General features: G+C 43.6%; 1 long non-coding RNA gene across 1 annotated transcript in view; it reads left to right on the top strand.

Moving 5' to 3' along the window:
* Positions 1–27,216, top strand: part of LOC311251546 — a 63,082-nt gene that overhangs the window by 21,539 nt on the left and 14,327 nt on the right. The window contains exon 2 of the long non-coding RNA XR_014621427.1: positions 17,737–17,828. This is a non-coding gene — a long non-coding RNA (uncharacterized lncRNA). The remainder of the gene's footprint in view (positions 1–17,736; positions 17,829–27,216) is intronic.

A 27,216-nucleotide genomic window follows, 5' to 3' on the forward strand; every position in this document is an offset into this window, starting at 1 on the left:
GGTCTTTGATTCCTCCTCTCGTATATACACAAACACACAGAGAAGAAGGTGTTATGTCAGATGTATTTACAATAGCAGGGACACATTATTATTGCTGGCCTCATTATAGTTTAGACTTGGGTGTGAAAAATGACCAAAAACGGCAAATAAACCACTTGAATGTGCTCTAAGCGACAGAGTAGCTATCGTTTTATAATCCTCATGCCAGAGAGGTTCACTTCATTTTTTTGACATTCACTCACCTCCTGTTCTTTCTATTGAGGATTGTGAGAATAATCCTGCATTTACATGCTCCTCGGATAACCAAAGTTGCAAGGTCGTTCTTCTGACTTCGGTGTGTTTGTGAGCTTTAAAATGGAAATGAGGGAACGACTGGAGGCTGCAGAGGAGAAAGATGTGTTGTGTTTTGTTGCTCAAACATGTTGATCTCTGTGAATTTGGAAGCTTTAATTGATTTTATCCCAGACTTGTCGCTGCAACAGCACATTCTCTGCTTTACCTCACTTATTATCATGGTTATTGATATTAAATAACTGTTATTTTAGCATTTTAGCATATTACAAATTACACGTGAATAGAGCCCCACTGATATATTGGTCGGTCGACGTTATCAGCCCATATCGACCTAACACAGACATATTGCTATGATGAAAACATAATGCAGAAAAAGCAACAAAATACAAAACAGAAATCTGTGTATGTTGACGTGAATAGTGGCGACATGTGTCAAGTTAATTCCTCTTAGTTTTCAAGGACAAGTCCGATGCTTTATCATCTTATATTTTTCTTGTTGTCAACAAACAAACGGGACCAACAAAAATATATACCACTGATGGAAGAATGGTGGGTTTGGAGCAATGTTCCTTTTCAAATTTACAAAATATCGCCAGTCTTTTCTTTAAACATGTGTCAAAATCTCTTCTGAGCATAAATGATGCGAACAAAGAGCATCATTTGTCACGCCGGCTTAATTTGACTCTACCCTTTCCTTGTCTCTCTCCTCTTCATCACCTGTTTGTCTTTGATCTGCCGTCAGTTCAGATATTTGCCACAGCGGGGGAACGCCGTGATTCTGTCAGAGATTGTGGCGGAAAATGATGATAAAAGCGAACGTTGAGATAACAGATGACTTCACATTAGTGCCTCGGACAGGCCGGCCTCGCTTCAAAGTCATCGTCTGTGTTTCATTTAGTTTTTTTTCCCCCACAATCCTTTCATCAAAGAGTGGTCGGTCTCTGATCACCGTTCTTCTGCTGCTTACTCTCCTCACCTCTCTACCCTGATTCTTCTTCTCTTCTTTTATTTTGGTGCAAGGATGCCTTTGACATCTCCGTCCTGCAGTGAGCACACACCCTTATTTGCTCAAGGACACTTGTAATAGCGCTGCTCCTGGGTTGTTTCGATGTTATCCAGAGCAAAATTAAAAGGCCAACACATTAAATTTGACACGATGAGCAGAAAATACGGGGTTTTAAGCATTTCATCCTCTTATCAGGACACGCGTGCTCATTTGTTTCACTTTTGCACTCTGGTTTGTTTGGGAGGATTAGCGTTATCTGTCCCCACGTTCTTTCGCCACCCACCTTCACACCGGAGGGGCAGATAACTTTATTAGCCGCGTTACACGATGTAATTGGATCTTTGCACATTTGCCTTCGACACAAACAAATCTCTGTCTCTGGATGAGTCAAAGTGAGCTGCAGGGCAGCAGCTGAATGCATGACGGAGAGGCCTGTGTGGTGCTGAAGGGCACTTGAGGAACTCCTGAACATCACAGAGGACAAAATGACAGTTGATTTACAAAAAGACTTTAAGTTTGAAGTAATCAAATCACCATCTTAGGGTTTTGTGCCATATACTGTAGCATAACATTGAAGCACTTTGACTGCATCTGGTGTGTGCTGTGATTATTTTTCAGGCTGGTGCCCTTGGCATGCTTTGTCATTTAGCTCCTTTTCATCGATGCGTCTCCAATTTGGGTGCAGATAAAGAGGGTGCAAAACTGACTGGCAGACTTCTAAAATGTTGGATATCGCCCAAGTCCAATGCTACAATGGTTTAAACCCACAAAACACTTTTTCTCTTCATTCATAAGAATTAGCTAGTTGAGATGTTGTGTCTGTTAAGGCTACAGCTAGCACACAGTTAGCTTAGCTACCATGAAGCATGTACCGGTGTGTAAGTATTAATCGAACAAGATGTGGTGTTAATCAGTGAGGTTTAGAGGTGTCGGGGATGATATTTACCTTTGATTGAAGCCAGACTAGTTGTTTCCCCTTGTTTCCAGTCTTTATGCTAAGCTAAGCTAACTGGTCGTTGGCAGATAGATATGATGGTGCCATTGGTCCTCTCAAACATTTGGATAAATGATCAACTCACATACAGGCAGTAACAATTAACGTTTGTTGATTGGATTGGATCACCATCAGAACTTAACAACGCAAAGCTACGGCTAGTTAACCCTCTTGCACGCTCGTGTGTCCTCATGTGAAACATTAAAGACAAAATAAAGAAAGGGAGAAGCAAAGGAGAGCGAAGAGAGACAGATGAAGGCAGTTTGTGTGAATGAAGCGATGACAGGGAGAGAGATTGATGGTGGAGATAGGTGAAAGAAGTTGCTCTCCACTGAATACACAAGTGTTTCACCATGTTTTGTCATTGTGACGCCAAGACAAATTCCTGTCCATTTATTGTCCTCCGTGCACAGAGTGACTGCAACTCTGGTGCGATTCGAAAACAAAATTAAAGTTTAACAGTGAGAGCAGAGCGAGAGGAGGCATAAAGCTCATGAATGAAGTGTGCGGCGACAGCCGGGCTGAGACGCGACTGATCGAGGAGGGACACGGCAAATGAAGGATGAGCACGGAGAGGGAATTACAATGAAGCTATGATTCAAAGAGGAGTGGATGAATAAGGGTGCGAATGAACGGCCAAAGCGATGAAGGTATGGACGGGTGGAGATAAATTGAGTGATGGCGAGGTAGAGAAAGGAGAGGAGGCGATGACGGATGAGGCGGAGGTGACACCACGAGGAGGGGAAGGAGAGCGATGGCGAGAGGAAACATTTTCAAACCACTTTATTCTACAACTTTCAAATCCAGCTCTCTGCCGATGAACCGAGTGTTCAGCATGTTTCGAAAATGTGACTGGAAATTGTCCCGAGGGCTGAGGTATACAGTGGTGTCACTCTTACAAATATTGAAACACCATCTCGAACTGTGGTAACTGACTTGCCAGCCTTCTCACTTAAGTCCACGATCACCACCTCCTAGTTAGGTTTCGGCACAAAAACCACTTGGTAAGGGTTAGGAAAACATCATGTTTTGGATGAAAAATACCTGTTTTGTCTGTCTGTTTTTCAGACAAAAATGATATATTACATAAAATATATAGTCTAATGTTTCCATGCTGTCTGCTAATTAGCTACAACCTTAGCCCCCCATATTTCTTAGCATTTTGACAAGTTGGCACGCTCTCATGCTCTCATTCAACAAAGTAACATCACAACAAAATAAATAAAATGAGAAAAGCTACTTGCCTCATGTTTGAAGAAACACAACTCCACTGCTGCAGGAACAAATTCACAACACCGCATTACATTTAACTGCCTTATACCCCATAAATCAACAATAAGTCCACTCCGAGGACAGCATCCACGAACCCAGAGGCACCAGTCTCTCCATGTTTACCGACTGACCCCTGCCTCGCGTTGTCCCTGCTCTTCCAACTTGACCTCACGCACTTTTAAATAAAAAACCCTGTTCAGCAGCTGTTTCTATGCACCTTGACCCCTCTCTATACACCTCTAAAGGATAACATCTCCCAGAGTTGTATATACGCCAAACATGTTGCCTCCTCGCAGTCTAATAAAAGATGTTCCCGTTTTCATGGGATGTGACACTCGTCCCCCGCAGAGACGTAAAGGTGCCCCGTCTTTGCCTCTGCAGTCTTCTCCGCATAAACAAATGCAAATCAGCAGCTCGCTCCCACTTTTTCACTGCACAGTTCCTTAATTACTTTTGCTCTTTGGCTTCATCTCCAACAAAAAAAAAAAAAAAAGTGTCAACAGTGCAGGATGGATGCAGGAAGGCGTATTTCCTCGGTGATTAGCACTGTCTGCAGTGCTGATGCACAATAAAGTAAAAACGGAGGAGGACTTCATCAAGGAGTATGTTGATGTGTTCATCAATAGTGTCTCTACGGGGAGTAATCAGCTTGAGGCGAAATTTCGATTGCAGCGTTGAGTTCGTATAATAAGCCAGTTAATAGGGATTTATTTGATTAGTGCTTTATAGCTCCTACGGAACTGGTATACGAATCACAATCCCTCTGCACTGTGGTACATTTAAGGTTTAATTTGCCTGAAAAGAGTTGGTTTTTGTCGTCAAGCTAGCCGCCCGTGTGGTAGACCGCTCCACCAGCTGAACATCAACACTTACACCTATGTTTGTTCAAAGGTAACGTGACGATGTGACGTCTCATTATACTGATGCCACAGTCATTACGGACACAACACATTGTCACATCTTAGGTTAGCTAATATTAGCAAAATGCTAGCTGACGTATAACGAAGGAATACATTCATCAAGTTTGAAGTGTACACTGTTTGGGTTGTTTTGGTGCTTTCCACACTCCTACTGCAGGAATACACTGACTAGGGATGAGTACCTCATACAACCCCACATCAAAATACCCCAACTACCACTTTAACATCATGAAAATATCCCTCATCATGTCCTCTACTCCTTGCTGTCGGCTTCTTGAAGCTATAATGCCCGACGCCCAGAAAATCTACAACCTTAGCCGTGCTTTTTTTAGCCCATACTTCTCGGCATTTTGGCAAATTGGCAAGTTAAAGTTTGAAATAGCTGTAAGCCCTTCTATTTGGCAGTGTCTCCATGGATGAGCAGACTGCCATCACTGCATTTCTTTAATACTGAAGAAAAAGTAAAAACACGATGAGTCCTTTGGCAGTTTGCGGAGCTATACGAGGCATCTTTTTAGTGGGTTTGTGGACCGTTATTCATGAGGGATGCTGGAGCTAATGGTATCCTTGGGTTGTGCAAGTCAAAATATGTATATCATGCCTTATCTGTATTCAGATTTGACAGAGTTATGACTCTGAGGGCTTTTGATGCACATTAGCGCATCAAAATTGAAGCAAATGGGCAGTAAGGGTCTTTAAGTGTCTTCACCATCTGTTTCAGCCGGCGCTGCAGCTCCTACAGCTGATAAGAGAGTGAAATCTGTTTTAAGTGCGTCTTTCATGGTTGTGATAACATCAGTGCGTGGCAGAAACATCAAGGGTAAAGGCGACATCATAACTCCTGTATAATGTTGCCGTGGTGTCAACTACTTAGCTGCAAAATGCCTAATTATTTTAGTATTTGGAAAATTGGCAAGTTAAAGTATGAAATAGCTATTAAACGTTCCTTTATTGCAATATTCTCCAACAACTATAGCTGCAGTACTTTGATACTGGAGAAAAACTTAGCAGAAAGTAATAAATTTCAGGCATTTTCTGGAGTCGTACCGTGCGTCTTTTGTCTTTAATCTATGATTTCTAAGCGGTTTCACGAAAGACATTGGCGATAATGATATCCTCGGGGAGTGTAAGCGAAGCAGAGTCCTAAAATATGTGTAACATGTCTTTTCTCTGTTCAGTATCAACGGAGTTATCACTCTGAGGAGGATTCGTTTTGATGCAAATTGACAGAATTGCGCACTCTATATCCAGTAACGTCCAGATACCCAGTAAAGTATCTGAATTGCCTCCACGAGCTGTGTGTTACGGCCACTCTTACAGCTCGTACTGATAGACTACAGTGTATTATTTTTTAAAGGAGATGAGTTTGCGCTAGGTTTGCACGAAGCCCAAGTGTCGTTTGTGAGCAGCGAAACATTGAAAGCAACTTCCCATGTATGCATTAATCCATCTGATGCTTGCAGTATATGTTTCTGTCTCCTCGGTGATCTGAAACATCAAGATGGGTGACTTTTGTGCTGATGTGGTGAGACTCGCTCAGCTGTTTGGTATTAAAAACAGGTCCCCTGCAAGATTGTCAGCAGCTGCTGTCGCCCAGTGATGAAAATCAGAGCGTGGCAGTCATGTTTCAACCAGATCCTAAAGCTTTTTGTTCGAATTTCATGCAGAATTGTTCTTATTTTTGAAGTCGGAAGTTGTTTTTAAGTTTTTACCCTCGAATCTCCTCTTTGATGCGACGTTTGTTCTCCTTCAGGCCTCAAATCCTCCATCAAAATCCTTCAGTCTGGCTTTAACAGATGCTTCAGCCTCACCAGAGCTGACCAACCGCTGGAGGAGGGAAGATTAATGGATAAAAGGCAGAGTAAGGGTGGAAATAATGAGGAGAAGGATTCAGGAGTCAATGAAAGAAATAAGTGATGGACAGTGGAGGAGCATGGAGGCGGAGTGCAGAGTTAGACAAGGAGCGTGGACTGAATACGAGAGGGGAGGAAGAGGAACAGCAGACGATGGGGAAGACGAGGGAGATGAAGGAGGGATTTGGATGGGACGCTGAGGGAATTAAAGATAATAAAAGCTGAGGAGGGAGATGGATTTAAGATTGACGTGCAATAGTAGAGGTAGTGATGAGATAGTTTTGACATGTAGTCTAAAAGATGCCTTAACACTGAAAAGCGAAAGAAAATCGCACAAAAGGATGACGGAAGGAGGAAAAAGTGTAGACGCATGATCGATATTTGTCTACCTACAACTGTTACATGTCTCCACTTCACCAGAAAGTCCATTAAAAAATGTCAGAAGCTAAAAAACACCCGAGGAAAAGGAATAATTTGAAAACTTACCGCTATGTATCCAACACTTGTTCATATCAAACCCCAAGTTCGAAACAATTGATCATTGTCAACCGAGACGTCAGAAAACTAGTAGCAATTATTTGGGAAACCGATGTTTGGAGGGCCACGTAGCCCGAACACTTCACCCAACCCCAACAAGAATCAAGAAACTAAGCTCACGGGCAAGGCCTGTATTTGGATTAGGCATTGCATTTTATTTTCATGACAAGTTCGATTAAGTATTAAAGCACAAAGGAAACATACCTGTTGACAGAGTGTAGACAGGAAACTGAAATAGAAGATACATTTGAGTTGGAGCGACTGGGGAAATAAATTGGAAGGAAATGGAGAATGAGGAGGAACAAAGAGGAAAGGCAGAAAAAGCCTGACGGCAAACACAAGGAGAGGACAGGAACACCAGCAGGAATAGAAAAGGTCACCTGACGACCTGAATCACTACATGCTGCGTTGGTATTTAGATGTTCTTTGTTTGTCACTGATTACACTCACAGTGTGTTCAGCTGACGGCGTTGTTAAGGAGGAGGAAGGACGTCTGATAGCCGGTGATGGGCTCTCCAATTAGCGAATCGATGGAGAGGAACAAGTTTGACCTTTTAACCCCCCCGAGTCACCACGGAGACGGCAGCAGCCCCTCGGAGCGACGGAGCGTAAAGTAACGAGTCGTCCTCGGAGCGCGTTTCTTCCGGCCTCGCTCTCCCTGTGTTTGTGTGGCCGTCTCTCGCTCCTCCATATGGACGCCCCTGCTGCGTAGCCTTCTCCCTCTCATCCGAAGTGCAATGTGCTGTAGCGGACTAGCAGACTGCGCTGCTGGCACGCGGCGAGGAGGAAGGAGGTGTGACACTCAGACGCACATTTATTTATTTTTTCTTCTCCGACCTCCCACGTTGTTTCTGAGGAAATCTCTCTAACCTTCTCCTTTTACCTCCTGCACTGCCGTCCAATCCTTCACCATTAACAATGAGCACCAACTTTCGTTATGCCTTCGCAAGATAAATGTGCAGTGGATCCACATGTATCTCTGTCTGCCTGTGTGATCCCTGGAGCACGTGTTAGCGAGACCTGCACATATGCATGAGTGATCACATAACCACAAACACAGCAGGTTTCCCTGAGGTATTTTTAGTCATGCAAATCTCCGCTGTTTGTTTAGTCCAGGAATCACGCAATGCTGCGCATGCTGAGCATGTGTGAGCACAATTATTTGTGTAAGGCTGTACGAGGACCCGATGGGTGTGAGTCAGTGTGAGCTGCATGTGTGTGCGTTTGGGAATGGGATCGCTGTTTTAATGTGATGTAACCGGGTTTACATGTGAGGCAGAGATAGGATCACCTTTAGGCCAGGCAGCCATGTTGGAGATCTTTGTCTGCAGACTCGTTGGTCGGCTGACAGACCCCTCTTACCCATCTCGGACATGTTACATTGAGTGGCGGACGTAATATTGAGGAGACCGGTGATGTTACAGAGTCAGTATACCTCGATGTGAATGGTCTGCTGGTCTGCTCATTAACTATTTTCCAATCCTTTATTTGATTCTCTTCTAGTCGAACTTCTTCTGACTCAAGAGTCCAATAACTTTTTCTCTCTCGTCTATATTTCTATCTGGATGTAGAGCGCTCTCTCTCTCCAGCAGTCTCATCGATGTTTCAGGTTTGCTTGTCAGAGTCTTTATTGATTTCCAACTGTTTCCCAGGGAGTTACTTTACCATCACGCAGACAAATCACTGATTAAAGGTGCGATGATTAACCGCGACTGTGATAGCAGCTTTTTATCACAGCCAACAAAAGGTGTCGGAGAGAGAGAGGGACAGGCAGACGGACAGAGAGCGAGCAGGGTGCATATCGAGGCTCATTAGCTTGTTCGCTTCCACCGAGGCCAGCTACTGTAAATGTAATCCAATACTTCATCTCTAATAGCCGAGCACACGCCCGACATAATGCAATATAATGGTTATTGACATCTGCACTTTCAGACTATTGATGCTACTGCATTTTTTTTTTTTTACCCCAAAAGCATATCACTGCTACTTTGTGACCATTTATCTCCTTTGTTGGTTGGAGACGAGCACAATTATCAGCTCCGCTCTCAGTCTGTGTGGTTTCTTGTACACCACATCACCCCACGGGAACCGGAGCAGACCGGCTTGGCTTCTTTAGTCGAGCGAGTAATTAATTACAATTAGCTGGAGCGAGAAAGGGCCAGAATCAGTTTCCAGAATTGGTGTCACTGCAGGAAATGGCAGTGTTTTCAGAAAATCATTTACGGAAAGGCGAGTTCAACTAAACTGCAGAAACAAAGACTGAATACTCAGAGAAGCAGAAAGGTTGTCATTTTATAACCAGGTCCCAATAATTGTTATCAACTTATTGTTTCTTATATCTCACTAATCTATACTTTTGTTAGCATATTCAGAGAGTGAACTTTATTTACTGGTGGTTGTGTGAGTTAACTTTAATTTACATGTTTAGTATATTTAAATATTTGTTTCAAATTCCAAATCCAATGTCTGAATACTCTTAAAGGTGCAATATGTAAAAAATTGGCCACCGGTTGAATTCATACAACACACAGAGGGTTAGCATATCACTAGAACAACTGCTTATTCCTGCTGCAGTTAGCTAGCTAGCTCAGTTAGCTACACTGTTGGCATCTGGACCGGGGCTAGCTGGTTAGCACGCTAACATCAGCAGATATCTCTGCAACACAATACACGGACGTCATAATGTGAAATCTGTTATTTCTTCACCTTAGGTTGATAATTAAGTTAATTTTTGAATGTTTTCAACCTAAATTCTTACATATTGCACCTCTAAAGGTGCTAAAGTAACTGCTAACTGCTGCTAACTGTAACTGCTGTTGGCTTGTTAGCCCAGTTACCCGGTTAGCTAGCAGTCTCGACAGGGAGCTCAGGGGAAGTGTTGGTGTTAGCACAAGGGTTTTGAACCGGGCTAGTTGGTTAGCATGCTAACTTAGATAGTAGATATTACTGCAACAGAACACACTGTCGTCATAACGTCAACTTAATTCTTCACATTCTGTCGATATTATTTCTGATTGTTTTCAACTTAAATACTTACATACTGCACCTTTAAAAATTAAAGTTAGTTATTTAGTTAGTTGCTTTGTGAAAGGGTGTGTGTTTGCATTCTTACGCTCTTATATAAATATTGTATCGGTGGCATAAAATGGTCTTGAAATGACAACAGCATCCTTTCTCACTTTTATTTCTGAGACAATATATCATCGAGCAGAAGTAGCTATTGTGACAGGCCTATCTGTGACAGGCAGGAAAATGAGAAAAAGACAATTTCTCTCTATTTCTTTGCAAATCAAAAGTGACATTGTCATTATAAAGCAGTTTTTCAAGATCCTCCAGCGACACACATGGCTGGAAAACACATATTTACAAGCCAATATGGTTTAGCGATGAGAGGAAAATGTAGAACGCACGTCACGGCCAATTTAAGAGATTGAATCCCCTTCTTACGTATTCAAAATGACCAGCGCACTCAATTACCCGTAAAAAATATTAATATAAAGCGAAGCCCGAGGGGTAAACATGCATGAGAAGTCAAGGAAGCGTGTTTTTGATTGATTTTTAAAGGAGTGATACTTCTCTCTGGCGTCATCAGACATTTATGTGTTGGTTTTGCATCCGTGTGCACGTTCGTGTGTGTCCTCGTGCATCCTGATAAGCTTATTGATTGATTCTGGAGTAAAGAGATTCACATCGTCGGCTTTACACAGAAGCTAAACGATTCTAACTAGCTCGCTTTAGCTTGTGGCTTGCTCCTGCAGGACATATAGACACGGGTGTCTACCAGGCAACGAGAGTTAATGCTTTGAATTGCATTATGGGACGTGTAGGATCCATTATACTTTACGCTTGGCCTATACTAGAGGCTAAAAATGCCTCTGCTGCATCTCTTAAATCAGCCTTTTTGTGTTCCTCTTCTTTATTTATTTGTTTCTAAATGTAGCACTTGAATCTGTGCCGTTTGATGAGGTCGCTGTACTCATTTGTGGGTCGTATCCACATGGTTGAATACATTTAGTGTAAGTCGCTTTGGATAAAAGCATCAGCTAAATGTGATGTTATGAGAGTGTTCATTAGGGGCCAGATTTATTCCCCGAGTGACCTGGAATGAGCCATTATGTTTCCATCTGACATGTTTTTGGTTCTGTACGCTCCATAAACCAAGTTATCACTTTTATGAAACATCAGGCCTCGAACATGTTATCTAATCAGTCTGTACACATTCATTGTTGGTTCCCTGGAGGGGTTTTTAAGGACTCTTTCAGGACATAGAATTGGTTTGTAGAGTACCGTTTGGCATTACCGCCGTTGCAATCATGTTTTTTGGAGTCGGAGGTGAACAAATTTGGACGAGAAGTTGGCGCTGGGGAGGATTTTCCAATTGGATCTGACTGAGAACCCAAGGAACCGGTAGCCAAACCCTAAATCACGCCCTGCTTTATCGTCTTTTTTACTCTAAATGGGACCTTAATTTACAAGCTGAGCATCATGATGTATTGAAGAAGATTTTAAATAGAGATTAAAACCATAAACTCATTAGAAACCTGTTCAATCAAGTGAGAAGTAGGGTCATATTCTCATAAGCTTACATACAATGGGACTTATTTTTGCAACCAGCGACCATATTTTTATACAGTCAAGAAAATGGGCTAAAACATGTCAAAATAAAAGTTTTTCACCAAAATGTGTTTCAAAATGTAAATGAAATGTAACTCCTCTGCGATCAAAGGAGCACAAATAGCTGCTTGTATGCGTCAGAGACATGTTCGATATGATTCACAGGTAACGGGATCAATTAGTGATTCTTCAACACGCACGTGTTCCTGAAAAATGATTGATTGCAGGTGCAACAAAGAGAATTCAAGTGTTTGATCTTCTGCTGCAAAACACCGGAGGATTTCTTCAGGCTCATATACCCACATAAAAGGCACATCTACAAATACATTGAGAACACCTTACAACCTCCACCCACTCACACAAACAAAAACACACACCTACGCACCGTTTTTACCAGTCAAGGGTGTTAAATTCGGTTGACAGCCTGCGAGGCACGCAGGCTCTTGCACCCTTTCAGGGCATCTCTTCACTTTTGCACCGAGTAGTGACACCCGTTTGCCCCCGCTGACTTCTTCGGATGCGGTGATGAGGTGTCAAGGAGCTGACATAAACTTCCAGACCCGCTGAGTCAGATCGGAAAAGGGCCGAGCCGTCTGCAACATCGAAATCAGAGATGCGCCCATAAATATACTTGAAGGTTGTCGGGTGACAGGCACAGATACTTCTGCCAAGATCTATACTGAGAGGTGACTCAAAGGGTGAAGCCGTGCGAGTTTGTCTCCCTCACATCACCCACCATCTCAGCCTTCTCTCGACAGCCTTTCTCGGCTGGTAATAAAAAATCTAAAACTAAAAGACCTCAGGCAGGTTGTTTAATTCCTGGTGCCGCTGCTGATAACATGTTCTGCTTCAACTGCTTCATCATCTCCACATTTGAAGAGCTGCACTCACCTGAAAACACACAACATCAGCACAGACTCGGTTGTTCCAGGTGGGATTTAAGAAGTGCGAAAGACGAGAGGATCAACTTGTGCAGTGACGCAGCTTTTAATATAATTGCAAATTACTGTAGGGAAGCCACACAAGCCCGGAGGTGGGGAATGACTCACTCACGTCTTACTAGCGTGCTGCTATTAGCCTTCTGACCCTGTAGATCAGCTGGGACAATCTCTCACTCACACACACATACTTTTACTTCTACACTTGTGAGGACCCTCGTTTACGTGATGCATTACCTAGTCCCTTACTCTAACCTTAAAGGTCCAACTTGTAAGACATTTGATTATTAAGTCTCATTCCCAATTTAACATGTCCTCACTCTAAAAGCTGGTCCTTACTTTCCAAAGATGTCCTCAATCTGTTGGTGAAAACCTGTTCTGATCCTCACTTTGCAAAGATGTCCTTACTCTGTTGGTTAAAATCTGGTCCTTACTTTCCAAAGATGTCCTCACACCTGTTCTGGACCTTACTTTTCAAAAAATGTCCTCATTCTGTTGGTAAAAACTTGTCCCGGTCCTCACTACATACTTTAAACATGAACACTTTGATACCATTTAGTGAATTTCAACCCAACATCATGAATGATTCTGCTTTATGTCTTTTAGTTTTCATTAACTGTATTTATATACTTTGTTTAAGCATCTAATTGCTTTATTTTTGTACGTTTTCAATATTTTTCTATCATCGTTCGTGATTGTCTGCCCTCAACGATTGGAAGACGGTGGTACGCAAAACAAAAGTGATTATTTTGACGGATATTACAAATGTGAAATGATCTGAGATCGGATATAGCACTTGGCCATATTGCAATTTTTATTATATTTCCAAATAATTGTGCGGCCCTAGTTGATGATAATAAAAATAAAGTAAAAACGCACACATACACCTGTGTGTGAACATACTATTACACCTGTAGGCTCTTTTTCTTATTCTCACTCATAAGACTTTAGTTTTTTTGACACTTGCTGTGCAGCACATAAACACACACATCCTGTTTAGTTATGTATTCATATATTCAAACAGTGCCTGTTTGCTTTTATGTGATTATGCTGCCCTAAAGGCACGATTGTACTGCTCTGTGCACTACATGCTACACATACTGTATACACACTATACCCTCCGCATCCTCTAACTCAATTGCTGAAGCTAATTGTGAAAATTGGTTGAGTTAGATGCCTTGGATCCATTAACGTACTGTAACTGTGCTTTTCTGAAGTTGTCGCTGCTGGAAGATGAAATGTAAATTGCCCTTAAGTTTCATAAAAGGGATTAGATGAGGTCAATTCAAACACGGAGGCACTTAGACAGAATAATCAACATTAATGCAGAGAGTTGTCAGCTGTGCTCCTTCAGGGTGAAGGGCTTCTGTTTTATTTTATTACAGTTTCCACACGTATGGTTCAAGTAATGGTATATCAGTACAAATGAGGATTGACACAGTTGTTTCATTTGCAGTGTGAAAGACTTAAGGACACTGTTTTATCCCATTGTAGCTGCTACTGCTGCATAATTAGAGTCTGGCAGTGACAGCAACTCCCACAGTGCTGCTCCCTCAGCGCTGCTGGATTCATCATCCACCTCCACTAAAGGTTAGCAGGATGGTACAGAACCAAACCTGTATTTAAAGATGAAACAGCATGTACAATATACGCTCAGAGAGACGGAAACTACATGGGAGCCAATTTACTTTTGTTCAGCAGAACAATCCACTGTGCGTCCGTGCTCTCCAGGGGGTCCTGGGTACAAACTGTGTATTTAAATCAACACAGGACATAAACAGAAGACACAGAAGTGAATAATGATAATAAATAAAGATGTCTCCGTCTCACTGTTTTTCTTTTAAAGATGGCCAATAACAAGTAGCTGAATGGTAAAAGAAAATGACACTTGGTAAAAACAAGTTCATTGGAAGTAGACTTTTTATTTATTATTAGAAAAAGACAGTCATGTGGATATGAATCCTCAGTGACACTAAACAAAGGCTCAGTGAGCTAGATGCTAACATCGTTTTGCAGGTATGTTAAATCTGCACGTTAGCATGCTAGCTAGGTTTTGGCGAATGGTCCAAAGCTTCATTCATAAAGTTCTTCCAGGAGATGTGAAAATGTTTCCCTACATAAGTAAACACCTTTAACCTGTTGGTGGTGCTACGTGTCAGATGATCACCTGAGCCAGTACATTTTTTCCTCTGAGCACCTTGAATGTGTGTACAAAGTTTAAGGCAAACCATCCAATCGTTGAGATATTTCGGTCTGCACCAAAGTGGTTGACAAACCGAGCGACTGACTGCCGGCATGTCCTAAATGAACAGGATGGAAATAGTTGGAGCAGTGTTGAAACAGTTGGCATCTTTTGCTATTCTGATCATAAAAAAAGTAAATATGAAGCTCTCTGGCTGCGCTGTGGGAGTGTTTGAGAGTTGGACACAAGTACTCTTTGTTGGCAGTGACAGTTGGTTGTTATGGAAATGAAGCGAACAGAGCATCTTTTCCTTTTTTTCCTTTTTTTGACGCAGCTCTTTTGTGGCTTCTACAAAACGGTAACGATCCAAGGGAATGTTATAGTCTTTTTATGGCTCGTTCACTACAACTCGCAGCCTTTTCATAATTAAACTAATTGGCCCCAGGGAAAGTACAGACATAACTGTTCAGACAGAAGAAGATTTTTTACCACCACCACTATGTATAGGATGCAAAATATTATTTTTTGAATGTTGTTATGATGCTGACTCAGACTCCATCGCCCACATGATCTTCGTCTGGAGCAGAACCTTGGCGGGCGAGCTTTGCAGGAAAGCGTCTGGGAGCCTTGAGTCATCGGATGGACGGCGAAGCCGGGGCGGCACAGGTCGTCTGCGAGATGAGCAGCAGAAAGGAAGAGAAAATAGGAGAGTTTATGAATGAGAGAGAGCTTCAGAAACTGATGCTACGGTGCTAAGTTTGCCTCTCAATTCTGAGCACGTATGCGGACACAAATACGACTCAACAGATGAAGAGACTGGGAGACTCTGGCGTCATCTTTGCACCTAAGTAATATAGTCCACGTCAAAAATATTAATAACCTGTCAGCCAAGTTCATTTCAAAAGGTCCACTGAGTTTCTGCTCCTGTTCAGTTAGTCTCTCGACCAATAAAGAGAACGGACTGCAGGGTGTTTACAGATTGGCCCGGAGGGGTTGTACATCGCTCGCTGGGAACAAAACACGTCCACTGTTGTGTCGTTTATGATTGCTTTTATAAAGCGAAGACACAATATAGATGTGTCAATACTAATGTGTGCTATTAAAGTGCTTTGAATGCTTTGTATATCCGGTGCAAACAACGCCGGTCTGCTGTATGTTAGAAAGTAAAATCTACAACTGTAGCCTGCTGCAGCAAACGTCTGAAATATTAATGTAAGTGCTTGTAGTCGAGATATCTTTAAACGTTCGGTCCAAAATATGGAGGCTCTTGTGGGAATAGCCATATTAAATTAAGTTAAACAATTCAACAGTACAATATATGTATTCAAAGCAAACCCTGCTGCAACTTCTGCTGTGTGTCAAAGTCTAAAATATCCAGTATGTGAACATTTTAATACCTCCTGCACATACAACATACATATTTCCTCGGCCTGTATACAATATTCCCCTATATCGTCTTCAGGTTTAATTATCCGGATCTTGGCCGTTACAGGTAGAAAAATGTGAAGGACCATTAAAAAGTTAAGTTTTAACAAGGGTGCCCTGTCCTTGCCTGTCACTATAAAGTGAATGTTCTTCCCCTTTTTCTCTCCAATTAGTCTGAAAGTGTTCCTGCTCAGCTCGGGACATGGAGGGAAATTTATCTCTCCACCTGTCACAGCGTGTGCGTTGTTAGTCGGGGGCTGGTACACGTGTGTTGGCCCAGAGAAGAGGGTGTTAGTGCGCATTTATATATTTAATTTGTGTGGTAAAATGTGCTGTATGTACAGTGTGTGCATAATAGGTTCACTTGAAAGGAGACGAGGGACCGTTTAATGGACAATGTGCATAATTGCCTCTCCTACATAATTAAAACAAATGCTGTCACTGTTATATAAGGATTTATTGACCTTACAGGTGCTATTAGTAACACTAAATGTCTTCCATGCATTCACATCACAACACTGCTGTTGTTTGAATCACCCGGTGACGCTAGCGGTTGCCGGTTTGTTGCACTAGCTAATGTTGCTAACACTGACGAGCTAACGTTAGGGCGGTACAGTATGCTGGGCTCAGCAACTCAACTTTTTCCAATTAAATTAATATGTTTTTGGATGGAAACTTGTGCAAATCAAATATTTTTTTTGTGTTTGATTAAATTTTAATCAGTGTTTTAAAATAAATGCTGCATGTCAAGATAAAGTCAGCCTTTGATTCCTGGCGGGAAAGGCTGGGTCAGCGGACCGGATAGCTGCGCTGTGAGAGTAATCTTGTTACATATGTACACAAGAAGGAGCGTGCACAGATCATTAAGACAATTCAGAGCTCCAGGCCTCAACATTTCTGGGCGGGTCATGCTCCGGGAGATGCAGCTTATTAAACGGTATGAGGGAAGCCACTGTCGCCGCTCTTATTAAAAAAAAAAAAAAAAAAAAAGAGCACCTCTCGTTGCTTCTGTAGCCTCATTTTCCATCAAGAAGTATGAAGCCAGGGGAGAGAGCGCTGATGAGTGTATTTAAAGTTCAAGGAGTGCAGAATATCTAAAAGAGAGTCACCGCGGAGGAAATGTCACCGTGGAGTTAAAACTTAATGAGGATCCATATCGTTTGATTTAGAGATGGTGTCTTCACGTAACCAGCCGCTCTCACGCTGTGCCTGAGCCGTCAGTGTGACCAGATACTCACCTAGTAGATATTATACGAGCTTCTAATTCATGCTTGATACTTTTCATATGCACTTGTTAGCGCCAGTGCCACCCAGTCGCCAGAATAAATGTTGGAAATGTATGTTTTCTGCAAACCATGTTTACTAAGGGTCAGTTTTCCATTTCGTGTTGTCGTCTGATCAGGTTTAGGCACAAAAACCAGTCGGTTAGGGTTAGGAAAAGATCACGTTTTGGCTTAAAATACCTTTTTTTGTCACCACAAACATGGCTGGAGCCGTACCGCCTCCGATTTTTGTTGTCACGCTTGCAAATGTTGAAACACAGACTTGAACCGTCGTCATTGGCTTGGCAGCCTTCTCGCCTGTAATAACAACATAGCTGTCATTTCCATCCAGTTGATGTGTGCACGCTTACAAGCTTCTGTGTGCTAATAAGTTAAATTCACAATCTTGACATACAAAACTTCTTTGTTTTTGCTGCAGGAATCCATGTTGTGCCAAGCAGATGCGCTGGAACACATTAAGACTGGACGTTAGGAATACCGACCGGGACCAATCGACTTGAAACGTGCAAGGTAACGTGCTGTAGATAACTCCTAGTATGGACCAGATGTGCAACAGTGAGTGTCTGGTGTGAACCGTGTGCTTTATAATGTGCACCAGAAACCATTTTTTCCTGTGCAGAAAGTTGTCGAGCAGACGCGCTGGGCGGGTTAAGCTGCTGACCTTCAAACACAGTTTGCCTCCGGATGAAGACCTTCGTTGCGTGTCATTTCCCATTCCTCTGTTCCGTTTCCTTCCCTCTCTCTACTTCCAGCTATTGAATAAAAAGCATAAAAAGCATAAAACGCATAAAAAGCCACTTCAGGGGCTCTGTAGAGAGGAGTGTTTGAGAAAATTCAAATTTTACTCCGGCAAGTTCTGAGAAGGATGCGAGGCCTGATATCAGCTTGACATCAGCGCAGCAAACAAACCCTGCAGTGTTCTGGTCCGCGGCCTCTCTGCTTCTCATCGACCGGGCTGCTCCTTTTTTGTTTCACTGACCAGCAGGTCGGCCTAATTTGTTAGTCCATCAACTCGCTGATTAGCCCGATGAAAGCGGCGTGTCGAGGCCTCCTCATTGTGCATGCTGTGTGTATTTCTGTACGTACCACACAGCGCCTGCAATGTGGAGGCTGACCCACGCGGAGACGTCTCACGCTCGCTTCAGCCGTGCATGTTTGTCTTTCAAGGACGAGCGACACAACGTTAACTGTTAATTGTCGCTGTCTTTAGCAGGTTGGCTCAGTTAACTGTGTAGCTTTTGGTTGTATTAGCTGATTCTTCCTGGACCTGGAGTTCAGATCACTGGGGGAGGTTTGGTGTTGTGTAAGATACAAAGCGGCTAGGGGCTAGCTGGTTAGCATGCTAACTTTATTAGATATCTATGCAACACCATGCACAGATGTCTTTAACGTAACTTAAAAACTGTTATTTCTTCACATTTTGTTGATACTTTTAATAATTTTTTGAATGTTTTCAACTAAATTTCTTACATATTTCCCCATTAAAATTGAACTTAATACATATAACTTTATTTCACAAGAAAGGGAACGACACAATGACAAGAACAAAGTCTGCACACACACACACACCTGCAGGCACAGTGACACACACGTGCACCCTATAGATTCACATATCGACTCACCACAGAGCATCAACTCCTTCACATGAGTTTCTCCGTGTGTGTCGAGGCAGCTTTTACTTCGTCTATAGGTCAACACAGCCTCCCCGCTCCACCTGCAATCTATATACAAGTGTGTGGTCTCGGTGACAGCCCTGTTCCTCTGTGGCCATGCAGGAAAACTGAAGCTATCTCTGGTAGTGCTCATTATCTACTGCGGCACTCCTGCACTGCAGTGGCACCACGGAGCTCAGGCAGCATAATGGCCCGTGGAAGATCCCAGTTTAGTGCCACGCAGATGACAAGCTTGTAAAATAAAAAAATAAAAAAGCCGTCTCTCCTGTGGTTAATGAACAAAGAAACACATTATCTCATGTAGCATAATCCCGAATTATGCGACCAATTTGGTGCCTGGTTGTTCGTGCTAACGGCCTCCAAAACCAGCTAATCTGTGAGCTTTTTGCTTGATGATTTCCAAACATCTTCCTCTTCTGCACAATATTTCCTCGTCCAATTAGCTTATATGCTAATGTGGGGCCTAGCTTTTCACAAAGAGTGTTTCACTTCGCCAGCTGCCATACCTCCTAATTCCCACTTTTTCCTCTATTTTTACCGTCACGTCTGCCACTCTTAGTTCCACTTGCTCAGCCGGCCCTGCCCGTTCAATCAGGTGCGTGCTAATTAACTTAGCGTGAGGCTAGCCAATCCCACAGGGGAGTGCCACTGGGTAATTAGCTCGCGGCTAATAGGCGTAGCAGTGGCACCGGGGAGGCAGAGTGGAGACCTGCGCTTGGTTCCAGACAGTTGTTTGTGTCTGCCGGGTCTCGCTGCGATGTTGTTAGTATCTGCAGGAGAGAAAGTACGTTAAAGAGCCGGGAGTGAGGAAATTGAGAGGAAAGTAGAAGATGATAAGAGCTGGAAGGAATGGGGGAGATTAAAGGAGGGGGGGAAAGCAGTTACAAGGACTGCATGTGTTACTTGATGTAGCAGTTAAGGCAGACACATCTGAAACGGGCCAGTTAAGCAGCATCTCGACTGTGTGCTGTGCTGAGTAAGGATAGTGCTGCATCTTTTTTCTGTGGTGCCGTTTATTGTCAATATGAGGTCTGAAGATATACTGGTATATATACTGGGCAATAAAATTACCCCAGGAAGTTGTTGCACCATGCTAATCTCCATTTTGTTTTTGTCTGATCCCTCGTGTGAGTCCAGCTTCAGGCCGCTTAGCCATGAAGCCAGAAAGCTGAAGCCACGCCCCCCACTGCTGCTGTTTCCAAATTGCACCAAATTTGACACTGCACTTCCTTTGGTCCTCTGCAATAAACCTGCCAAGTGTTAAGTAGATCAGACGAAGGGTTTTCAAGATATGCGAGGAACAGACTGACAGACAGACAAAGATTCCTTGTTTTATAGTCTCTAGTGCTATACACTTAACAGCATCCTCCAAAGTGATCTTAAAAGTGAATTAACTCCCCTCAAACGGTTTAAATAAAAACTATGTGTACCTAATTACTGCTCAACTGAGGGTATTCTCCTTAAAATAACTTGTGTGGTGGGATAGTCGGGGAGCAGCTGAGGCTCAACATCCAGATTCAGGGTCAGTAAGTCAGTCCATGAAGTGTCCACGGGTAAAACCATTTCACCTCAGCTGTGCTGTTGTCAAACTGGCCACCACTACAGAAGGCAGCGAAGGGGTTTTTTTCCCGGGGGGATGCAATAAACAAAGAAACGATCCGAAAATTATCTGGAGTCTCCTGCCCGGTTCGTTCTGCAGCTCTACCAGTCGCGAGCGCCGTGTGAATCCTGAAGACAAAGGATATTTTGAGGCGTGACACGCCGAACAGGGTAATGTCTCAATGGGGCTCCCCAACAGAAACAGTGGGTCCCACAGCGGGGGACGAGCTAAAAGCAAAACCTGCCGGGAGTTGCTTTCAGAAAAAAGACAAACCTGACACGCTGGATTCATGTTTTCTGGTTTAAGCGTCGACAGGACGAGACACAAACTGCCCGACAATAAAAGCCTTATTTTACCAGAATGATTCACTCTGTGCAGGGTTTGACCAGGTCTTCACCTCTGACGCCACCTGATCAGAGTTTATACGTCGATGAATTGGCTACTACACCTCAAAAACTTGAAACTTTATTGATTTTAATTTTGTCAACAGGTTCCACGAAGTTGTATTAGGTTAGCTAATAGCTAATAATGGAGCCGGGATGATTTTGTACCTGATGTATCGAGTGAACGGTGTGCTGTGTCTGTTTTTACTGATGGTTTGTTCCAGTTTTTAGATGCACCAGAAGTGGAAACCCTCTCTTCATCTCTAAATATCGATATCCATGGAGAGACTAAAGGATTTTCATCGAGCACATCTGGTTTCATCTGGTCGCTTCTTCGGTACATGTTCTTGTTGCTTGCTGCAGTGCAGAGAGGGAGGAAGCGAGGAAGAGAAAACAGGTTGGGGACTCACTCAGTTAGTCATTTTAGCTCGGGGCAGGTCCAAACTTGGCCTTGTTGAAGGAGGGCACGCACACACACACACAAACACACACAAACACACACATCCCTCGCCCACACATTCAAATACACACATCAAACAAATCGACACCAATGCAAATATGCATTTCACCCCCCAAGAGACGCACAATCTCTTTACACACATGCACAAACTAAGCCAAATTATTCATTTATTCAGAGAAGGCTGACTCAGGTTGCGGAAATACTCTCACACTGGTCCAGCCCACGCTCCATTTAACACATCTGAATGAGTTACTGGCTGTGCAAATGGACAGTGCAGTCACCTTCTCGACGGGCTGTGGACGGCGTTTCACAGAGGAGGATGCACCACATTACACACCGGGCGGACGCCTATTAGACTTCATTACATTACATCTCCAGCAAGTCACACATCGTGTCAGCTCGTGTTCCCCAACTACTTATTTCCAATTACGACTGTTATTCAAGATCATTAAAGGTGTCGGGATGCTTTGACTGAAACGCCTGGCAGATGGTCCGACAGCAGGAGGACCGGAAGCAACTGTTGGACAATATCCTCAGTGTTAGGGTTACTTACGCTCTGTTTATGTTGACGCACAAGAACCACTCGGTTAGGGTTAGGAAGACATCATGTTTTGGCTCAACATACCTGTGTTAAATCTGCACGATCACGGATGGAGATGGTCTGACTTCCTGTGACAAATACCTGGTTTTGTTGCCCCAAAACCTGCTGGAAAGCAAAGCGCTCCTGAAAAAACAGCCGGTTTTGATGCGACACAAACAGACGCAAGGCGTCCCTGAAAATATCCACGGGTGTGACTTGAACTGCGGCCGTTGTTGGCTCGAATAACTCATGCTCACCCTCTTCTGAAGGTGTTAGCTTGTCTGCTACTGACCCCATCTGTAACACGATCGTGGTTATCAAAAGCCTGCCATCATCCCTCTTTATGACGGCAGGCGTTTCAGCCCACCTTTGAGCAGGGCCAGTTGGAAAACAGCTGTAAACACTGTTGCCGTAACACCTTGTCGAACAACTTGACATCTTGAACTTTTTGAGCAAACTGTCACAATAACACTGCCGTGATGAATTTCAGCTTTTGAAATCAATAAATATATATATATTGCATGGAAGTCCTTGAGTGAAAATGAGTTTAAAAAAAACATATTGTATTGGCGTAATAAGAAAAAGGTGCTAACATTGCTATTCTACTGTATTTGTGTACATAGGCAATTAATTGTTTTTGCTGCAGAAGAATTGAGAAACTCAAGGGCACATCAGCCCGGTGACCGCTGTGGAAGAAGCTATTCATGCGATATAACCTTGCAGTCGTATACCCATTCAATCCAACATCTATACACGCTTAGTCTGTTGGAAACTATATGATTCCTGTGTTAAAACAAAGGAACAAACATCAGTCGTCTTTTAGCTTCTGTTTCCCTCAGCAGCTCGTCTTTGTCTCATTTTCCCTTCAGTGTTTCAATAGCTGCCATTCTCGATTTGGACGTTTAAGTTTAAAGTTCTCCCGTTTTACATGCAAGGTGGTTGATTTCGTTCAGCTTTACAGTACCAAGGTCCGCTCGCTTCCTCTCTCGAGGTCCGCCGGGAAATTAATTTCCAACCCCGGCCGCGTTCGTGTTACGACCTACTGTTCGAGGGCTGCAAAGCACAACAAAGACATAACCGATCGGCCCAAAACACTTGACGTCCGCTCCCCCTTTGCTCTCTCTTCCTCCTCCATCTTTTGTTAGCTGAGGACGCAGAGAGGGGAAACGTAATGAAGGGTATGGAAGAGAACGAGGGCAGGGTTTATTGATCTGGCTGTACTGAAAGTTAGAGAGATAAAAGTCAGAAAGAAAAACAGGGGGGCGATGTGTCCTAAACTTTGCTCGTCCTTAATTAAATCAGAAGTAGTCCGGGCTATGGATCAGTCCTGCTCTGAACTGTTCTCTTATCTTTCATATTGTCTGTTTTTATTAGCAAACACTGATGCATGAATCATTCAGGCAGTGATGTAGTTAAACGGAGATGTGCTGTGTCTTCGGGACAACCTGAGGTTTGGTTCCTTGAATGTCTGTGATCTGTTTGTAGGTGTTGTTTAAAGCTAAAAGCTCAACATGGATCGGTTCGATGATCAGATAATCAGATTTGATTGGATGCTGCCGAGCCCCAAAGCCAGTCTGAGGTCCAGTCTGAGGTCCAGTCTGAGGTCCAGTCTGTGGTTCAGGACTTCCAACACTTTTTTTTTTTTAATCTTTTTGCTTTCTTTTTGTTGGATTGTGCTTCAGGTGTCTTCAGGATCAGTTTTTAAAAGTAGTGATACTACAGTATATGTGATGCTGAATACAACTGAGCGAATAAACCACCTTCAGCAAGCGTAACTTTTCATGGGATTCTGCCGTTTTCATCATTTTTTCTAACGTGCATGAAAGGCCGTTGATGGAAACGTGGCTTTTGATCTGTTTCAACAGCTCTTTATGGAAACACCGGATCTCCATGCCACAGCGGCATAACTGCAACACGACCTCCGCCGCGTGTCACCGCTGGTTTTCCCCTGAATGCGGCGTGTCACGGCCTCCTAACGCTCAAACACGGTGACACACGGGAGGAAGTTTCCTCGAGTCCTTCACCTCCGTCTCTCTCTCCGCCGTGAGCTCGTCATGTTTTTGCGGTTTCTGCATTTGCTTTGACATTTAGTTTCTCTCACACACACACATACATGCTGTGACAGACCTCGCCGGGCAGGTGGATTAGAGATGCTGAAATGTAGACAGAGCTGAAACAATGTGGCGACCTCACCCGACTGCCACACAGCGTTATATTGGTATGCAGCAGCAGTCGGGCTGGGAGAGTTATTATGCTGCATGTTATCTGTTTCTCATTTTTGTTTCTTTACCACATTTGTTGCAGACATTCTTCACTTCCTGTGTTTGCCCTTCCTCCCTCTGTCCTCTCCTTCCCTTCTGTCTCCCTCTTGTCTCCCTCTGAGCCTCTCATTAGATTTGAAAAGCCCTAATGAAACACAAACAGGATGGGAAACACCTCCTCTCTCCTCCTCCAGCCTCCATCTTCCCTTTCTTCCTCCCTCTCTCTCCTCTCCTCATCCTTTTCATCTCCTTGCCTTTCCCCCTTTCCCGTCTCCCTGTCTCCCTCCCACGCCCCTCTCACCTCTTCAGCCGCTCTGTCCCCCCTTTCCTCAAAGCGACATCCACCATTTGGGGAAAGAGGAGGAGGGAGAAAAAAAAAAAAGAAAGAGATACAAAACAAAATCGAAAAAGTCTGCGGCACCTGCTCTTACAAAATGGCTGCAGCGGCGATGATGAGAGTAAAAGTCATTTTCGGAGGCGCAGGTGACATCTAACATCAGGATGTTGAAATAGCTGCGTTCGAGGAGCCGTTGTGAGGAGAGCGGAGACATCTGTGTGGATAGTTGAAGCCTGAATGAGAATTATAACCTCTCGGCATAAACACCCTTTTTCTTTTTTGTGTTTTTTCTTTGCTCGTGAATTTGTTCCCTCCCCTCCTTCCTCGCTGTCATCCTGCTGTGTCTTTGGCTCCCTCTCTCTCTCTCGCTCTTCTTCCTTCCTTCCTTCCTCCTCCTCCTCCTCCTCCTCTCTCCCTCCGTCTCCTTCCCGTCTCTCCGTGGCAATGAATACCGAATCAGTCGGAGACAGACGGTGCGTGGGGTCTCCTCGGAGGAGGGATAAAAAACACACGCAAAGCGCACACATGCGAGCAGACATATGCCCCGGCAAGAGAAACCCTCTGTCTTCCACCGTAACACACACAGACACACAATCGCACACAGACACACACATGAGGACGCACGCTGGGATGATTTTTTGGCGCTGATAGTATTCTGACAGTGTAATTTTCCTTATCAGTAATCTGCAGTCACTGAGTCTCGAATAGCTTCTTCAAACATCATTGAAGCCGTGGGGACGCGCCGAGGAACCCATTAATGGAGAACACACACACACACACACACACACACACACACACACACACGTGGACGCAGCCACACGTGTGGAGAGACGCACACTTTTCCAGGGAGACGCGTGAAACGACATCAAACAGTAATCAGACTCGTCTTTCCTCGGTCTCCGTCTCCTCCCGTGCGTCCCTCTCTCTCTCCCCTCGTCTCTTTTCCGCCCTTTCTGCGGCCGCACTTTTGATTTTGATTAACACGAACGCAACTCCGCGTGAGTCGGCGCGTAATCTCCTTCGCCGGGCGCCGAGGCCCCCGCGTCACCAGATTAAAAGTTTCCGCTCGGCGAAGATGCAGATGCTGACGTTGCGTAACAATTAAGAGACGGCACAGTTGTAGTACGAGAAAGAAAATGGAAATAATCTTCCTTACAGGGAGCAAAAGCATACATGAGCTGGATCTCTTGGATGTTTGGAAACTTTACATTTTCTTCATGGTGCAACTTCATGTTTTAGGTTCAGTTGTGGTGACGAAGCTTCATTTATACTCTGGTTAGGTTTAGGCACAATAACCATTTCGTTCGCAGCAAGTCGTCCCAATTTCTCTTCAACTATATCAAGTGGTGTCACGCTTCCAGATGTTGAAACACCAGCTCAAACACTTGTCTCCGGCTTGGCAATTTTCTGTTTCATCTCGTGACAACGCTGTAGTTACGGTCTGGATAGGTTTAGGCACAACACGGCTTGGTTAGGGTTAGGACATATAATGTTTGGGCTTACAAATCCTGTTTCGGTCGCCAAAAACACACAAGGAAATTGACCTGACATCGTAAAAATATCCATTGGTGTCACAAGGGGTCTGGTTGTCAAAACTAAATTATAATTGGCATATTTGCTGTCTGATACTTTTGTTTTTACAGAACATGATGCAGAAATAGTTTGTTTGAGCGCTCTGATGTCATTTCAGTTGATAAAGTTTATTACCCTGCCTCTATTACATATCTTCCAGGTCTTTGATAACGACTGTAGCTTAGGCTGTAGTGTGGCTCGTCCAGTAATCAGAAGGTTGCTGGTTTGATTCCCCAGATCGAAGTATCCTTGAGATACTGACCCCCAAATTGCTCCTGCATGGCAGCCTCTCGTGTGAACGTGACAAGTGTTGTAAAGTGCTTTGAGAGGCCACATTTGAGGGATCGCTGCAAAAAGTGTGTACTCATCGACTGATCAGTCGGGCTCTGAGTAAAACAATGCAAACAAAAGACGAAGCGGTTCGATGACATCTTGAAGTAGCGTGGGATCATGAGAGTTGTTGTCTTCATTGTTAAACATGAAAATCAATCTGACTCAGGCAGAACAAAGTAAAGTTTTATTCACGTTATGATTTGACACATTCAACGACTTCCTCGTTATGTTGCCCAGAAGTTATGGCACCACGCAACACTGTTACCTTGTAAGTACACAACTCAACTAAATATACACAAAAGTCAATTTGTTTTTAGACATTTTAATGTGGAAATGTTACATATTTTATCTCTAACCCTCTATCCCCAATGCCTTGCTCCACCACTTGACCTGCATCGGAGGTGGCACCGAGCCCCAGCTGTAAAATTGCTTTATTCTTTTCTAATCTGCCGATCCAATCTCTATGCAAAATCCTGTTTTAATTAAGTCACTAGAGAGTCATTGGTTTCAGCCGTACAACATCACGAGTCCTGAGTAAATTCAGCATTTTTCTCCGCCCGGTCATCTGTTGATCTACAGTCGTCGAAGCCTCCGAGGTGTCACTGCGTCATCCAGGAAGAGTCGAGCACATCGGCTTGTTTGAAGAACTCAGCGGAGGCAGTTCTGATCCTTTTAATCCTCACAAAACGTCTTTATTAG

This window comes from Pagrus pagrus, assembly GCF_965226575.1.
Source record: "Pagrus pagrus genome assembly, chromosome: 22".
Classification (NCBI taxonomy): domain Eukaryota; kingdom Metazoa; phylum Chordata; class Actinopteri; order Spariformes; family Sparidae; genus Pagrus; species Pagrus pagrus.